The sequence below is a fragment of the Hypanus sabinus genome, chromosome 23 (genome assembly GCF_030144855.1).
Source record: "Hypanus sabinus isolate sHypSab1 chromosome 23, sHypSab1.hap1, whole genome shotgun sequence".
NCBI classification, from domain to species: domain Eukaryota; kingdom Metazoa; phylum Chordata; class Chondrichthyes; order Myliobatiformes; family Dasyatidae; genus Hypanus; species Hypanus sabinus.
The window spans coordinates 64,827,672-64,843,527 of NC_082728.1; the positions used below are offsets into that span (position 1 = coordinate 64,827,672).

Consider the following 15,856-nt stretch of genomic DNA (forward strand, 5'->3'; position numbering starts at 1 on the left):
TCCAGGCAAGTGTGAGGTTTGGAAGGTCAAATATAAAGGGAAGATGTATCGTTAATGAAAGGACCCTGAACAGTGTTGATGAACAGAAAGATTTATGATCCAAGCCTATAGCTTCCTGAAAGTGGTTGTGCAGGTTGAAATGGTAGTCAAGAGTGTGTATGACAAGTTGCCTTTATTAGTTTCAGCACTGAATTCAAGAAGTTATGTTGTAGTTTTATAAAACTCTGGTTGCACTATTATAGAAAAGATATAAAAGATTTAGAGAGGGGCAGAAGGGTTTTATTTATTTATTGAGATAAGCACCGAATAGGCTGTTCTGATCCTTTGAATTGCAGTGCCCAGCAGCACCTGATTTAACCCTAGCCTAAGTGAGGGACAATTTACAATGTACAGTTAACCTACAAACTGGACTATGGGAGGAAACCCATGCAGTCATGGGGGAGAATGTTCAAACTCCTTATAGAGAGTGGCGGGAATTGAACCCGGGTTTCTGGCACTGCAAAGCATCACACTAACCATTACGGTACTGTGCTACCCTAGGATGATTTACCAGGATGTTGCCTGGATTAGAGGGTACAAACTATAATGAAAGGTTGGACAGACTTGGGTTGCATTTTCTGGAGTGTTAGATGCTGAAGTACACCTGATATTTGAGAGGTGTAGATGGAGAGTCAGTGTCTTTCCCTGGCTAGAAATGTCAAATACTAGACTACTAGAAGACATGCATTTAAGGTGAGAGGGAGAAAGTTTAAATGGAGATATAAGGAGTATGTTTTTTTTTTGCACAGAGTGTTAGGTTGGGCTGCCATGAGTGGTGGTACTGGAAGCAGATACAAACAATAGTCGCATTTAAGAAACATTTAGACAGGCACATAAACAGGTTGTGAATGAAGAGAATTGGATCATGTACAAAGAGATGGGATTAGTTTTATTTGGCGTTGTGGTTGGCACAGGCTGAAGTGTGTTGTGTATATGCTGTACTTTTCCTGTGTTTTAGTTTTTTGACATCAACATTTTCTAAACTAGTCCTTTTCAGATCTTCTCTCTCAGGCCCATCTCCCTTGGACTTTTCTCTTCCTATTTCTGAGAATGCCATCATCTTGTGACTGTTCAGTCCTCTCCACTATTCTGGTACTCTCATCTGGCTCAAAAGGCCTATTGCTTCTGCTTCTGTCTGCAGGCAACTAGATTACTTCATTCTCTCCTTCAGCAGCTAGCTTCAAACTCCGATAGCCATTTCCTGTGACTATGATATCTGGGCCCAATCTCTGTCTCTGACCTGTGCTTTGAGCCACATTTCTGTCTTCCTATTCTGTTCACAGCTTTTGCCATCAAGGAACCAAGTACTGTAACACCATAAGACCATAAGATATAGGATTAGGCCATTTGGCCCATCGAGTCCGCACTGCCATTTCATCATGGCTGATCGAATTTCCTCTTAGCTCCAGTCACCTGCCTTCTCCCCTTATCCCTTCATGCCCTGACCAATCAAGAATGTATCAGCTTCTGCCTTAAATATACATAAGGATTTGGTCTCCATAGCTGGCCATGGCAAAGAATGCCTCAGATTCCTCTGACTAAAGAAATTCCTCTATCTGCGTTCTAAAAGGACACCACTGTATTTTGAGGCTGTGTCCTCTGGTCTTACACTGTCCCACTATAGGGGCACAAAACTGCTCACAGTTCTCCAAATGAGGCCTTACCAGTGCTTTATAAAGTTTCAACATTACATCCTTGCTTTTATTTTCTAGTCCTCTTGAAATGAATGCTAACATTGTATTTGCCTTCCTCACCGCAGACTCAACCTGCAGATTAACCTTCAGGGAATCCTGCATAAGGACTCCCAAATCTCTTTATGTCTCAGTTTTTTGTACTTTCTTTCCATTTAGAAAACAGTCCTTTCATTTCTTCTACCAAATTACATGACCATACGCTTCCTGACATTGTATTCCATCTGCCACTTCTTTGCCTATTCTCCTAATCTGAGTCCTTCTGTAGCCTCAAAACTACCTACCTCTCCACCTATCTTTGTATGGTCTGCAAACTTTGCAACAAAGCTATCGATTCCCTCATCCAAATCATTGACATACAGCATAAAAAAAATTGGTCTTGATACACACCTGTGCAGAACACCACTAGTCATCAGCACCCAACCAGAAAAGACTTCATTTATTCCCACTCTTTCCCTCCGGCCAATTAGCCATTGTTTTATCTATGCTAGAATCTTCCCTGTAAAACCATGTGCTTGTACCTTGTTAAGCAGTGTCATAGGTGGCACTTTGTCAAAGGCCTTCTGAAAATCCAAGTACACAACATCAATTGATTCTCCTTTGTCTATCCTGCTTGTTATTTCTTCATAGAATTCCAGCATAATTGTCAAGCAAGATTTTCCCTTGAGGAAACCATGCTGACCAAGGCGTATTTTATCATGTGCCTCTGAGTACCCTGAAACCACATCCTTAACAATCGACTCCAAAGTCTTCCCAACCACTAAGGTCGGACTAACTGACCTATAATTTTCTTGCTTCTGAACTTCTCCCTCCTTGAAGAGTGGAGTGACATTTGCAATTTTCCAGTCTTCCGGAACTATTCCAGAATCTAGTGATTCTTGAAAAATCATCAGTAATACCTCCACAATCTCTTCAGCCACCTCTTTCAGAACCGTGGGGTGTAGTCTATCTGATCCAGTTTCCTGACTGCCTCCACCTTAGTATTAACAACTACACTCGCTTGCCCCTTGACACTCTCAAATTTCTGGCATATTGCTAGTGTCTTCCATAGTGAAGATTGATGTAAAATACTTATTCAGTTCATTCGCCATTTTCTTGTCCCCTATTGCTACCTTTCCCAAGTCATTTCCCAGCAATCCAATATTCTCCCACCTCTCTTTTACTCATTATTTTAACTGAAAAAACTTTGGTTTACCTTCACAATCTCTCCAGCCACCTTTTTCAGAACCCTGTGGTCCACACCATTTGACCCAAATGATTTACCTACCTTCAGACCTTTCAGTTTCCCAAGAAATTTCTCTCTAGTAATGGTAACTTCACATACTTCATGACCCCTGACACTTGGAATTTCCACCATACTGCTAGTGTGTACTGCAGTGAAGACTGATGCAAAATACTCAAGATTGTCTGCCATTTCTTTGTCTACCATTACTACCTTTCCCGCATTGTTTTCCAGTGGTCCAAAATCCACTCTTGCTTCTCTTACACACAAAATGCTGGTGGAACGCAGCAGGCCAGGCAGCACCTATAGGAAGAAGTACAGTTGACGTTTCGGGCCGAGACCATTCGTCAGGACTAACTGAAAGAAGAGATTTGAAAGTTACAAATCTCTTACTATCTCCTATTTCAGTTAGTCCTGACAAAGGGTCTCGGCCCAAAACGTCGACTGTACTTCTCCCTATAGATGCTGCCTGGCCTGCTGCGTTCCACCAGCATTTTGTGTGTGTTGCTTGAACTTCCAGCATCTGCAGGTTTCCTCGTTATTGCTTCATTTATACAGTTTATGTATCTGAAGAAAGTTTTGGTATCCTCTTTAATATTATTGGCTAGCTACTTTTGTATTTCACCTTTATCTTAATTACATTTTTAGTTGCCTTCTGGTGTTTTTTAAAATCTTCCCAATTCTCTAACTTCCCACTAACTTTTCCCAGGGCTGAAATGGCTTGCACAAGAGGGCACAGTTTTAAGGTTCTTGGAAGTAGGTACAGATAAGATGTCAGGGTTAAGTTTTTTACGCAGAGAGTGGTGAGTGCATGGAATGGGCTGCTGGCAATGGCGGTGGAGGCAGACATGATAGACTCTTTTAAGAGACTTCTGGATAGGTACATGGAGCTTAGAAAGATAGAGGGCTATGGATAACCCCAGGTATTTTCTGAGGTAAGGGCATGTTCGGCACAGCTTTGTGGGCTGAAGGGCCTGTATTGTGCTGTAGGTTTTCTATGTTTCTATGTTAACTTCTGCTCTATTATATGCCCTCTCTTTGGCTTTTATGTTGGCTTTGACATACCTTGTTAGCCATGGAGCATTGGTTGTGTCATTCCGCCCTTAAAATACTTTTCCTCTTTGGGATGTATATAATCCTGTACCTTCTGAATTGCTTCCAGAAATTCCAGCCATTGCTGCTCTGCCATCATTGGTGTTCTTTTCCAATCAATTTTGGCCAACTCCTCTCAAATGCTTCTTTAATTTTCTCAGCTTGCCACTTAAAATCTCTCTTCAGGACCTCCTCACCTGTCTACCTATGTCATTGGTGCCAATATGTACCAAGACTTCAGGCTGCTTACCCTCACCCTTGCGAATGCTATGGACGTGATCAGAGACATCCCTGACCCACAGCACCAGATTCAGTGCCAAAGACCAGGTCACTGTGGCTCCATCCACATAGATTGTCCCGCTCAATAGTATCTAAAGTTGTATACTTATTATTGAGGGGAACGGCTGCAGGTGTAAAGGCTCTTTACTCTGCAAAGGCTGTGAATTTCTCCTGACAGTCAACCGGTTACTCGTCTCCTGCAATCTAGGGGTGATACCCTGCCTGTGGCTCCTGTCTATTACCATCTCATTCTCCTGTATAACTGGAAGGTCACCAAGATGCAGCTCCAGTTCCTTAATAGGTTCTCTCAGGAGCTGCATCTCGGTGCACCTGGTCCAGATGTCTTTATCCCAGACTTCCCACATCCCACACAGAGTACATAACATTGCCCCGGAGCCATTCTCCTTAAGCTATGTCCTAATCGATGAAGAATAAACAAATAAGACCACAGAGAGAATAACTTATGAGACAATTTATGTCACACAAGCCTGATGAGCCAAAGCCTCTCTAAAAACTGACACACTACAAAAGAATGGCTGCTTCATTTGCACTTGAGTTATTTTTATTGGCCCTTTATAATGAATCCTTGTTGATTTGTTGCTCTTCAACTCACAGAAACTGCTGCGAAGCTCTGCCTTTAAAAATGTGGTTGTCATCCTGATTTAAAAAGTGGCTCTTTTGATGCACTCCTGATGTTGAGTGTTCAACTTGGACAAAACTGGTTCAAAGCTCTGCTTTTTAAATCTTGAATGTGGAGCTGACTGAAAGGTAGCTATTTTTACACGCTGCCTCTTGCTGATTGGTCACTCCACAACTCAGAGAAACTACCATGACACTCTACTTTTAAAAATCTCAATGACTGTCCTGATTTAAAAAATAGCTCTTTTTATGCACCCCTGTGTGGATTGTCCAAAGTACTTTGTGCTCTGTCTGCCCAGTATGCTGACTATTTCCAACATTTACCAGTTTTCAAAGAATCATGAGGGGATAGGGTGTATGCACTCAGTCTTTTCTTCTCAGGGTTAGGGAATCAAGAACTGGAAAACACCAGTTTAATGTGAGAGGGGAAAGATTCAATAGGAACTTGAGGGGACAACTCTTTTTTTTACACAGAGGGTTATGAATATATGGAATGAGCTACCAGCGACAGGTAAAATAACCACTTTTAAAAGATAGTTGGACAGGTACATGGACAGAAAATGTTTGGAGGCTTATGAGCCAATGAAGGCAAATTTCTTTCTATCTATCTGTCTATTTTATCTAATATATGAAATCTAATCTATCCCAGCCCTTCAAGTTGTGCCAAGAGCAACATCCCAATTTAATTCTAGCCTGATCATGAGACAATTTACAAAGAACAATTAACCTACCAACCAGTACATCTTTAGATTGTGGGAGGAAACCCATGCGATCACAGGGAGAATGTATAAACTCCTTACCGAACATGGCGGGAATTGAACCAGGATTGCTGATACTGTAAAACATTGTGCTAACCACTACGCTTCTGGGCTGCCGCATCAATCTCTAGATTGGATGGATGGGGCATATTAGTCGATATGAATCAATTGGGTCGAAAGGCCTCTTTTTGTCCTGTAGGACTTTAAGATTTACCCTTTTGAGTCTGGATGTGACTCTGAGCATCCTCATAATTTAACCTTTCCTTGCGCTGATAACCAGCAGTATGTTCAAACCAAACCCACTATCACCTCCAGACCACAGCAATACAGCAATCTTATCTTTTTGAAATCACATTGGGAACTGACAATGTGACTTCTGAAGGGAGATGAATGCCAGCCAACCCAACAGGGTCAGTAAATTAAAGGACAAAATAGAACGTTATGTGGAATCTCGATAACTTTTCTGATCATTAGACCATGAGGACATAGGAGTAGACTTGGTCATTCAGCCCATCAAGTTTCCTCTGCCATTCCATCATGACTGATCCTGGATCCCACTCAACCCCTATATACCTGCCTTTTTGCCATATCCTTTCAAGTCCTGACCAATCAGGAAACTATCAACTTCCGCTTTAAAGATACCCACGGATTTGGCCTCCACCGCAGTCTGTGGCAGAGCATTCCAGATTTACTACTCTCTGATTAAAAAAAATCATCCTTACCTCTGTTCTAAAAGGTCACCCCTTAATTTTGAGGCTGTGCCCTCTAGATCTGGATATCCCCACCATAGGGAACATCCTCTCCACATCTACCTTATCTTGTCCTTTGAACATTCACAGACAAGAGAAAATCTGTAGATGCTGGAAATCCAAGCTATACACACAAAATACTGAAGAAACTCAGCAGGCCAGGCAGCATTTGGGAAAAGAGTACAGTCAAAAACCCTTCAGCAGGACTGGAAAAGGTAAACATTCAGTAGGTTTCGATGAGATTCCGCGCATTCTTCTAAATTTCAGTAAGTACAGGCCCAAAGCTGCCAAATCCCTTCATTCTGGGAACCATCCTCTTGAACCTCCTCTGGACTCTCCAATGACACCACATAGTTTCTGAGATATGGGGCCCAAAGCTGCAGCCTGACTAGTGCATTATAAAGGCTCAGCATAATCTCCTTTTATATTCTATTCCTCTTGAAATAAATGCCAACACTGCATTTGCCTTCTTTATCACAGACTCAACCAATAAGTTATCTGTCTAAGAGTCTTGCACAATGACTCCCAAGTCCCTTTGCACCTCTGATGTTTGAATTTTCTTCCCATTTAGATAATATCTGCACTACTGTTCGTCCGTACTGGTCTTATTTGGACTAAGGTATCCTGCACTTGTTTGGCTGTTTACTGCAGGACACTGTAGGAAATGGAAGTTTCACTCCAATTTACTTTTGTTATTAGCTTCACTGTTTTGGGAACATCTGCTTTCAAGCCATCCATGAAGGGGCCAGCTTCTGTACCATCTTCCGTTATTGCTTAAACTCCAATGTAGCTGATCTAACAGCAGTCTTCATATTCAAAAACATCTTCTGAAGTCTTTTGTTTGCAATCATTCACTTTCTTCCAGTCAATCTGTGTTGGGGATTGTCTTTCCAACCGTTTCTTAGTTACCTACTAACCATCTGGTAAATTCTGTTTGTCCTCTGCTATACCATCTTCAACTTGACATGTCAACTGATTTATGCGAAGACAGCATTATAGCTAAAATTTAAATGCCATCATAGGGATGTAATTTGCATATGTTCTCAATTTGTTGAAGTTCAGCCATAGTTTTGAAGCTTCCTTTTTTTCGGATATGGAATCTCTTTAGACATATGATACAATTTGTCAATTTTTTCTGGTTTGAATGGTTGATGTAAACCTCAGGCCTTTTTACATAATTTCCATTGTCATTCTTGTGTGCTTCCACTCTCTTGGTTTTTATTGGGGCAAGTTGTGACATTGCTGTCAACCAATCGCCTAATCACTGTCATTATCTCCTAAGCCACCAGAGGTCTCTGTGGAGTCAGTGTTATGCCCATTTTGCAGTTCCTTGGCATTCCCATAGTGTCACTGTTTCTAGGGACTAGTCAATGTTGGTTGCACTTCAGTACAAGTGACATCACTATTAACAATGCTCACTAGGTTGGCAGAACCACCCAATGCAGGTTGTTGCTGCATAGTGCAAATTGGTGTTAGACTGTCTTGCATTACACTGGGGTACTGTACTAGTAGGGTGACTTTACATTGCTGGTAGAGTCATTTTTGTCACTATAATACGGATACAGTAATGATGGGGACAGGTTTGTCACTTTGTACTAATGGGTTTGGGTTTGTTAGTGTATAACTTTTTTGAAATTATGAGAGGGAGAGATAGTCGGAATTTTCTTTTGCTGTATAGAAATGTCAGATACTAGAGGACCTACATTTATAATGAAAAGGAGAAAGTTTACAGAAAATTTACAAGGCAGGTTTTTAAACAGTGAATGATGCCTATCTAAAATGTGCTACCTGGGGTGATGGTGGTGGCAGATATAATTGTGGCACAAAGGAAGTTATTATTTACATATTGTTGGCTGATACCTGTACCGCGCTGTTCTGTGTTCATACTTCAATTCAATGGAAATCAGAAACTCTGATTTAATAATTGTTAATGGAATCATAGAGTCATGGAGCACCTCAGTACAGAAGCAGGCCCTTTGGCCCATCTAGTCTATGTTGAAATGTTATTCTGCCTAGTCCCATCTACCGACATCTGGTCCATAGACCCCATCCATATACTTAACCAAGCTTATCTTAAATCATGCATCTATCACTTCTGTTTGACACTCACACCACCCTTTGAGCGAAGAAAGTCCTGCTTGGGTTCCCCTTAAATATTTCACTTTTCACCCTTCACCTCTATTTCTAGTCTCATCCAACCTCAGTGGAAAAAGCCTGCTTGTATGCACCCCGTCTATACCCCTCATTATTTTGTATGGCTCTATCAAATCTCCTCTCATTCTTGTATTCTATTCAACTTCCTCTATAATTTAGGTCCTCAGGTTCTTGCAAAATCCTTAAAAAGTTTCTCTGTACTCTTTCAATATTATTTAAATCTTTCTTGCAGGTAAGTGACCCGAACTATACATAATGCTTCAAGTTAGGCTTCACCAACCTATACAACTTCAACATAACATCCTAACCCTTGTACTCAAGGTCAGTGTGCCAAAAGCTCTCTTCACGACCCTATCTATCTGTGACACTACTCTCAAGGAATTACATATTTGTATTTACAGTTCCCTCTATTCTACCGCACTCCTCAGTGCCTAACTACTCACTGTTCAAGCCCTTCCCTGGTTTGTCCTCCCAAAGTGCAGCACCTCAGACTTGTCTGCATTAAATTCCATCTGCACTTTTTTCAGCCTATTTTTCCAACGAGGCCAGATCCCGTTCCAGGCTTTGATAGTCTTCCTCATTGTCCACTATGCCACCAATCTTGGTGTCATCTAGAAATTTGTTGATCCTGATAACCACACTATCATATAAATCACTAATATAGATGACAAGTAATAACAGGTTCATCACTGACCTTTGGGGCACACCATCAGTCACAGGCCTGCAGTCAGAAAGGCAACCATCTACTACCACTCTCTGGTTTTTGCCACAAAGCTAATGTTGAATGCAATTCACCACTTCATTTTGAATGCCAAGCAACTAAACCTTCTGAACCAGCCTCACTTTGTGGAACTTTGTTAAAGGCCTTATTAAAGTCCGTGTAGACAACATGCCTTTGCTTCATTAACTTTCCTAGTAACCTATAAGAGTACCAGGAAAACTCTAAAATAAATTAGTTACACCTACCACACACAAAGTCATATTGACTATCCCTAACCAGGCCTTATTATCAAATTGCATATATATCTTGTCCCTTAGAATGCCTTCTAATAATTTACCCACTACTGACACCAGCTTTTTCCTAGAGCCTTTCTTGAGCAACAAAACAGCATTAGCAACCCTTCAATCCTGTGGCGTCTCACCCAGTTTAAGCAGATGCTGATGGGACATAGCAACAACTTACTGGCAACAAACAAAACTACCAACTCTTCTACTAACTACTAACACTTCTAATGGGAAATGATCACTGCAATCACTAGTCTGTAACTTCACTTTTGGAGTTGAGCTTTTCAACTGCCTGTATGACTTGGCATTTTTCAAAAGTTTCTTTCTTTCTTTTTCAATATTTTTATTGATCTCTTACGTAAAATAATACAGAGTAAAGTAGGATATATAATGTATATTAATTACAATATATTAGAATCACAAATATAGTCTCACTACCCCATATCCATATAAATTAAATTTAAATGTAATTTTGAAAAGTGATAATTTTATTATACAAAAAAATCTAAACCCACTACCAGAAAAAAAACAGCTGTTCGGTTTAAGAAAACAGAAAAGGAAAAAATCCTTATCATACAGTAAAACATATTATTAGCCAACATCTGTGCTTAATAGTAAATCAAAGATTTTGAAAATAATTCAAAAGAGGTCCCCACAATGTTAAAATATCTTGTCTAGGTTCAGAAATTGAACAGTGAATCTTCTCTAAATTTAAGCAAGACATAACATCATGTTGTAGCGGTGTGCTACACGCAGCGCTAAAATTACGACACGGAGTCGGTAACTGCAGTCGAAGGAAAAAACTTTATTCGAAAACTTCAGCCTCACTTTTAAGCCTCTGTCAACCGGCCCCCCATGGCGAAGAGGCTCCAAAGCTCTGTGCTCGCAAACCCCCGTAGGCTATCTAATTGTGAGTCGGTTCGCATACGCTAGGAAAAGAGCCGCCACATAACCCCCCCCCCCAGAACCGGCGATACACCCCCCAATGTCCACAGTCTGGGCCAGAACCTGCTTGGGAGGTCGGCCTCTGCGCCGAGGCGCCGGAAACTCGGCCGGTTGCACCAGGTCCACATGGGCCGGTTTGAGGCGGTCCACCGTGAAAACCTCCTCCTTCCCCCCAACGTCCTGCACGAACGTGGACCCGTTGTTCCGGAGCACCATAAACGGCCCCTCGTATGGCCGCTGCAGCGGTGGCCGATGCCCGCCCCTTCGTACAAACACAAACTTACAGTTCTGTAGGTCTTTGGGTACGCAGGTCGGGTGCCGCCCATGCTGTGAAGTGGGTATGGGGGCCAGGTTACCGAGCTTCTCGCGAAGTCTGCCCAGGACTGCTGCGGGTTCTTCCTCTTGCCCCCTTGGGGCTGGTAGGAACTCCCCGGGGACAACCAGGGGCGCGCCGTATACCAACTCGGCCGACGAGGCGTTCAGGTCGTCCTTGGGCGCTGTGCGGATGCCGAGTAAGACCCAGGGAAGCTCGTCCGCCCAGTTGGCTCCTCGCAGGCGGGCCATGAGGGCCGACTTCAGGTGACGGTGGAAACGCTCCACTAGCCCGTTCGACTGTGGGTGGTAGGCAGTTGTGTGGTGCAGCTGAGTCCCCAAAAGGCTGGCCATAGCTGACCAGGCTGGAGGTGAACTGGGCGCCTCTGTCGGAGGTAATGTGGGCTGGTACACCAAAGCGAGATATCCAGGTGGCGATCAGGGCTCGGGCGCAAGATTCGGAGGTGGTGTCGGTGAGCGGGACCGCCTCTGGCCATCTTGTGAACCGGTCCACGATAGTCAGGAGGTGCCGCGCTCCGCGCGACACTGGCAGGGGGCCCACGATATCCACATGAATGTGGTCGAAACGCCGGTGGGCGGGATGGAACTGCTGCGATGGGGCTTTGGTGTGCTGCTGCACCTTGGCCGTCTGGCAGTGCATGCACGTTCTGGCCCATTCACTGACCTGTTTGCGGAGTCCGTGCCAAACGAACCTGCTGGAAACCATCCGGACAGTTGTCCGGATGGAGGGATGCGCCAAGTTATGAATGGAGTCGAAAACGCGGCGCCGCCATGCTGTCGGGACGACTGGACGGGGCTGGCCGGTGGCGACGTCACAGAGTAGGGTCCTCTCACCCTGGCCCACGGGGAGGTCCTGGAGCTGCAGACCGGAGACTGCGGTCCTGTAACTCGGAATCTCCTCATCCGCCTGCTGTGCCTCTGCCAGCGCCTCAAAGTCTACCCCTTGGGAAAGGGCATGAACGGTAGGGCGAGAGAGCGCATCTGCCACGACATTGTCCTTACCCGAGACGTGCCGGACATCCGTCGTGTATTCAGAGATGTAGGACAGGTGGCGTTGCTGGCGGGACGACCAGGGGTCGGACGCTTTCGTAAACGCAAAGGTAAGCGGTTTGTGGTCCGTGAACGCGGTGAAGGGCCGACCTTCTAGGAAGTACCTGAAATGCCGGATTGCCAGGTAGAGCGCCAACAGTTCCCGGTCGAAAGCACTGTACTTAAGCTCGGGTGGTCGCAGTTGTTTGCTGAAAAACGCCAGGGGTTGCCAGCGACCTGCGATGAGCTGCTCCAGCACCCCACCGACTGCCGTGTTGGATGCGTCCACTGTGAGGGCGGTAGGGGTGTCCATTCTGGGATGTACTAGCATTGCGGCGTCCGCCAAAGCTTCCTTCGTTTGAACGAAAGCGGCGGCGGACTCCTCGTCCCAGGTAATGTCCTTGCTCGGACCCGACATCAGGGCGAACAGGGGGCGCATGATCCGGGCAGCTGAAGGGAGGAAGCAGCGGTAGAAATTGACCATACCTACGAATTCCTGAAGGACTTTGATCGTGGTGGGTCGGGGGAAGTGGCGGACCGCATCTACCTTAGCGGGCAGAGGGGTTGCCCCGTCTTTAGTAATTCTGTGGCCCAGGAAGTCAATGGTATCGAGTCCGAACTGGCATTTGGCAGGGTTGATTGTAAGACCGTACTCACTCAGTCGGGCGCAGAGTTGACGGAGGTGGGACAGATGCTCCTGACGACTGCCGCTGGCTATGAGGATGTCATCCAAATAGATGAACGCGAAGTCCAGGTCCCGTCCCACCGCGTCCATTAACCGCTGGAACGTCTGTGCGGCATTCTTCAGGCCGAACGGCATGCGGAGGAACTCGAAAAGGCCGAATGGGGTGATGAGAGCCGTTTTGGGGACGTCGTCAGGATGCATCGGGATTTGATGGTATCCCCGGACGAGATCTACCTTGGAGAAGATCCGTGCGCCGTGCAGGTTTGCCGCAAAGTCCTGAATGTGCGGCACAGGGTAGCGGTCCGGTGTGGTAGCCTCGTTCAGCCTGCGGTAGTTGCCGCACGGTCTCCAGCCCCCCGTCGCTTTGGGCACCATGTGCAGGGGGGAAGCCCATGGGCTGTCGGACCGCCGGATGATCCCCAATTCCTCCATCCTCTGGAACTCCTCCTTCGCCAGTCGGAGCTTGTCCGGGGGAAGCCGCCGAGCACGGGCATGGAGGGGTGGTCCCTGGGTCGGGATGTGGTGCTGTACGCCGTGCCTGGGCATGGCTGCTGTGAACTGAGGTGCCAGAACCGATGGGAACTCCGCCAGGACCCTGGTGAAGTCGTTGTCGGACAGCGTGATGGAGCCGAGGTGAGGGGCCGGCAACTGGGCTGCACCCAGGGAGAACGTCTGAAAGGTCTCGGCGTGTACCAGTCTCTTCCTGGGCAGGTCGACCAGCAGGCTGTGAGCCCGCAAAAAATCCGCACCCAGAAGCGGTTGGGCTACGGCGGCCAGTGTGAAGTCCCACGTGAACTGGCTGGAGCCGAACTGTAGCTGCACCTGGCGGGTGCCATAGGTCCTTACGGTGTTGCCATTCACGGCCCTCAGGAGGGGACCCGGTGCCCTGCTGCGGGTGTCGTAACTCGTCGGAGGTAAAACGCTGATCTCAGCCCCAGTATCGACCAAAAACCGGCGTCCCGACCTTCTATCCCACACATACAGGAGGCTATCCCGATGGCCAGCCGCCGTAGCCATCAGCGGCGGCTGGCCCTGGCGTTTCCCGGGAACTTGCAGGGCGGGCGACAACGGCGGGCTTCTGCACCCCACCGCTGGTGGTAGAAGCACCAGTGTTCATTGGGCCGGGGGTTGGCGGGCTCTGCGGCCGGGCCTGGACTGGTTTGCTGCCGGGAGCGGGGCTGGGAGATCCGTGCGATGGACGCCCCACTCACCTTTTTGGCGTTCCACAGCAAGTCCGCCCGGGCTGCCACCTTCCGGGGGTCACTGAAATCCGCGTCGGACAGCAGCAGGCGGATGTCCTCGGGCAGCTGCTCCAGGAATGCCTGCTCAAACATGAGGCAGGGTGTGTGTTCGTCGGCGAGAGACAACATCTCATTCATTAAAGCCGATGGAGGTCTGTCGCCCAAGCCATCCAGGTGCAGTAAACGGGCAGCCCGCTTGCGCCGTGAGAGTCCGAAAGTCCTGAGGAGCAGGGCTTTGAATTCCGTGTACTTGCCATCTGCCGGGGGCGACTGTACGAACTCCGCGACCTGGGCCGCTGTGTCCTGGTCGAGGGAGCTCACCACGTAGTAGTAGCGGGTGTCTTCTGAGGTGATCTGGCGAACGTGGAATTGGGCTTCGGCTTGCTGGAACCATAGGTCCGGGCGCTGTGTCCAGAAACCTGGCAGTTTCAACGAAACCGCATGAACAGAGGCGGCGTCGGTCATTTCTGGTCCAAAAATCGTTTGGACCGTCGGGGTCACCAATTGTAGCGGTGTGCTACACGCAGCACTAAAATTACGACATGGAGTCAGTAACTGCAGTCGAAGGAAAAAACTTTATTCGAAAACTTCAGCCTCACTTTTAAGCCTCTGTCAACCGGCCCCCCATGGCGCAGAGGCTCCAAAGCTCTGTGCTCGCAAACCCCCGTAGGCTATCTAATTGTCAGTCGGTTCGGATACGCTAGGAAATGGGTCGCCACAATGTAACCAATGAGTAGGCGGAATGGCATCCTTCCACTTAAGCAACAATGCCCTCCTGGCTATAAGAGAAATAAAAGCCAAAATGTGCAAATCATGAGTCTCCAAAATAATATAATTTCCTCCAAAAAGACCAAATAAGGCAGTCAAAGGATTAGGTTTAAAATTTACTTTAAAAAGCACCAAAAAAGTTTGGAATACTTCCTTCCAATATTTTTCATGACTCAGACTACTCGAAAACATATGAATTAGTGAAGTTTCTCCATTATTACATCTATCACAATGGGGAGATATATCAGAATAAAAATGAGACAGCTTATCTTTAGTCATGTGAGCCCTACGAACCACTTTAAATTGTAGAAGGGATTGACGGGCACATAATGAATAGGTATTAACCAATTTAAAAATCTCATTCCAAGTATCCTCAGAAATTGGGATCTGTAAACCTTGTTCCCAGGGATTTTTAATTTTGTCTAAAGGAATATTTTTCATTCCCAACAACATACCATAAATATTAGATAGATCCATTATGGAAGGGTTTCAAATTAAAAATTGTATCAAGTAAATTCTTAACTGGACTTTTAGGAGATTTATGTACTTGCGAATGCAAAAAGTCTCTAATTTGTAAATATAAAAAAAAAAAGTGGGTTTTGGGTAGGCTCTACTTAGCTGACAGTTGTTCAAAAGAAGAGAGAACATCTCCAACAAACATTTAATACCTAATCTATTCCAATCTTTAAAAACTACATCAATCATAGAGTTTTAAAAAATTAGAAAAAATGGGACTTGAAAGGGAAAAACCCAGTAAACCAAAATATTTTCTAAATTGTACCCAAATCCTCAAAGTGTATTTAACTACAAAATTACCAGTTAAATTACTTAAAGATAAAAGAATTGAAGATCCGAGAAGAGAAATGATAGAAAATTTATTAACAGAAACCCAGACCGGACAGTCCTCTTGGTTAATATAATATAGCCAAAACGTAAGATTCCGTATATTGACTGCCCAGTAATAAAACCTAAAATTGGGTAAAGCTAAACCTCCATTCTTTTTAGCCTTTTGAAGATGAACTTTATTTAATTGAGAAATTTTATTTTTCATATATAAGAAATTTTAATAGAATCCAGAGAATCAAATAAGGATTTAGGAATAAAAACAGGTACGGCTGAATTAAATATAAAAATTTAGGCAAAATATTCATTTTAATAGAATTAATTTGGCCAAACAATGATAAAGAGAGCGGTGACCAATTTGATAGTGCCTTCTTAACATAATTC

The 15,856-nt window shown here is 45.2% G+C and overlaps 1 protein-coding gene across 2 annotated transcripts in view; it reads left to right on the plus strand.

Annotated features, from left to right (window-relative positions):
• LOC132380265 (protein HID1) overlaps positions 1-15,856 on the plus strand; it is a 257,992-nt gene that overhangs the window by 163,714 nt on the left and 78,422 nt on the right. The window lies entirely within an intron of this gene.